This window comes from Ailuropoda melanoleuca, chromosome 11 (genome assembly GCF_002007445.2).
Source record: "Ailuropoda melanoleuca isolate Jingjing chromosome 11, ASM200744v2, whole genome shotgun sequence".
In the NCBI taxonomy this organism is placed as follows: Eukaryota; Metazoa; Chordata; class Mammalia; order Carnivora; family Ursidae; genus Ailuropoda; species Ailuropoda melanoleuca.
In genome coordinates, this window is record NC_048228.1 from 63,452,848 (window position 1) to 63,453,764 (window position 917).

Below are 917 nucleotides of genomic sequence, written 5' to 3' on the forward strand. Positions count from 1 at the left end.
ACTTCTCCTTCTCGTCATTCTGATGAGGAGAGATTGCGGGGTTGTCCAGAGCCCAAATTATTGACTGGGACCCAGGCCATGAGCCCTTGTTTTATAGAGATCTTAGGGATGTGGGCTTCTTCTTTAAAGATTTTATTTATTTATTTGAGAGAGAGAGACAGACAGTCAGCAAGAAAGGGAACACAAGCAGGGGAGTGGGAGAGGAATAAGCAGGCTCCCAGCAGAGAAGCCCGATGAGGGACTCCTTTCCGGAACGCTGTGATCATGCCCTAAGCCAAAACAGGCGCTTAATGACTGCGCCACCCAGGCGCCCCGGGTTGTGGGCTTCTTGATTTTTCAGCCTGCCTTCTGGGGGAGGGGCCTGCCACGCCGATACTCAGGAAACCCTGTTTGGGTAGAGTCTCCATGTCCCCTGTGAGGGGGGGTGGGGATGGGCATGCTGTGAGCTGGTATTTCCAGGCTTTTGTTCTCTGGCGGCTTTCCCTGGCAGTTTGCTGTGCCTCTTCTGAGAGTCAGAGCAGCAGCAGCCAAAATTCAGCCTTTGTCTCTGAACAGAGGGATCGCGGACCATTCTCCACTGATGTTCTGGCCACTTTAACTCTGTTTCTGTTGGTGCTGCTCAACCCTGCAGTGTCCTGGGATGTGCGCCCCATACCCGGTGTCCCAGCACTCACTTCCAGGGTCGGAGTGTCTCTGTCCTTTGTGTTTCTAACCCCGCCAGCCACCCTGCGTGTGCTCTTGGAATTCCCAGTCTCAGTCTGGATCCAGTGAGCACATCTGAATTCCTGAGTTCTGTGAGATGGTTGGTGGCACGCGCTCCTGGCTCACAGTCTCAGTCTGCTGTCTTGAAGGTGCGGGTCGCGGCCCGCCCGCTCCCCTGTGCAGGTGGCTACCGCTTCCCAGCACCCGGACACGGC